We start from the raw sequence: 2,016 nt of genomic DNA, 5'->3' as shown, positions 1-2,016 counted from the left end.
CAGGAAAAAAAAAAAAAAAAAAAAAAAAAAAAAAAAAAAAAAAGGAAGTCCCTCCTGGTTTAAGGCTGGGCTGAGTAATAAGGTCAGATTCCCCTGCCTTGGCATCCAACTCAGAAAAGATTTTACCAGACATGAGATATCAAACAGCACTGACGTTAAACATTAAAATGTATATATACATATATAGATTTTTTTTTCTTGCAGAGAAATCAGCCATCAGAGTTCGGTCATCAATTCATTAATGACTATTATGATATGATTTGAATTTTATGACACAATAAGAAAATCCTCTCCACTCCCTCAATAAGTGCAGCTTGTTTTTATGGCATATCTAAACAGCAACCAAATATGAGGCTGAAGATGGTCCAGCAACATCTTTTAAAATGTACTCTTTTAGAGTAGTTATGAGTCCTCTTGCTGACTGCAGCAATGTTTTCAGAAACTTTTCCTCCCACAGAGGTCTTCAAAGGCTGGAGGCATAACTCACATTATAGATTACTAAACACCTGTGTTACTGAATTCAATCTTCCTTTCAAAGAAACATACAAAACAATTTGTTCTGATGCACTGTACAACCAAGAGAAAATAAGTGAGATGCTTTCAAACCATAAGCCCATAAGACTGTATTTCAGCAATTCAGTGCAAGGTGACAATGGTTATTTTAACTATCAGCACCAGTTTTACCAACGAACACTCATATCTTAAAGATCAAAAATGAGAAAGCAAGAGTCAAGCAGACAAAAGGGAGAGGAAGGGAGGGAATGATACGAGAGAAGGATAAAAGGGATAGGTGTAGAGAGGAAGGAAGTGAGAGAGAAGAAGAGAAGAAAAGGAAAGGGAAGAAGAGGAGGGGGTGGAAAAGAAAGGGAAGGGACTGCTAACCAAATTTTATGTATATATTAAATATGTAAATATATATCATATATATTTATATGTAAACATATGCATACAAATATACACATGTATATGTGTGTATACACCAGTTGTACACACAAAGATGTGTTTATATATATGTAGAGAGAGAGAGAGAGAGGCTATTACACAACAGTACTATACATAATAGTAGAGGTTTAACACAATTATGTATACATATGCCTGAGACTATATATCAGGTATTAAATTTCTGCATGTTTGATACGTGTGATGACAGTAACGGATGGAGTTAAATATGGTACATTCATTCAATCCACAAACATTAACTGAAGACTTGGCCATGAACAAAGAATCAGACTATGTGCTGTGGGAACAGAGAGCCAAGGAAAACATGGTTTCTGGTGTCCAGATGAACTTCAAGTTTCAGCAGGGAAAAGACATGAAAATAACTAACTGAATACAAGGCACTATAAAACAAGTAACTTGATGAAGATTCAACCAGATGCTGAGGAGGACTGGAGGAAGGAGTGAGTATTATAATATAGTCTGAGGAAGGAAAGGAGGTAGGGAAATGTTTTTTGAAGGGGAAGATTTTTAGCTCATTTTAACAGCTTGAGAAGGTGCAAGAGTTCTGCAAGCCTAGAGAAATATGAGCCATGGCATGAGATAAGGAGGATATAGCATGCTCAGGAATGGCAAGTTGAACCATGCACCTAGAGAATAGGATGCAGAAAGGGAGCAAAGCCAGAGATGTCAAAAGAGACAAGATTGTCTGGCGTGGACACCATGCAGAGTCCAGAAGCTGAGGATGCAGTGACTGGTGTGGGCACAGATGATAATATTGAATAGAAGGGATTTTAACTAATTCTTGAAAGATAAATAAAATTTCTATAGTCCAAAGTGGGATGAAAATGAATATTCCAAGAAAAGAGAATGGCATTAGGAAAGGGGTAGAGATAAGAACATATAATGTTGATTTAAAGAATGGATTAGGATAAGAAACATTTGCTTACTTCCTGGCACAGAGTAGAAGCTCAATAAATATTTGTCGAATAAATAATTGATCATAGGGAAATAGAGGGGAACAATTTCAAAAAGGAGTTAAACCTTTAATTCTAGACTAAGAAGTCAGCACTAAAGAAT

This window comes from Galeopterus variegatus, unplaced genomic scaffold, assembly GCF_000696425.1.
Source record: "Galeopterus variegatus unplaced genomic scaffold, G_variegatus-3.0.2 Scaffold1776, whole genome shotgun sequence".
NCBI lineage: Eukaryota > Metazoa > Chordata > Mammalia > Dermoptera > Cynocephalidae > Galeopterus > Galeopterus variegatus.
This window is presented reverse-complemented; position numbering follows the sequence as displayed.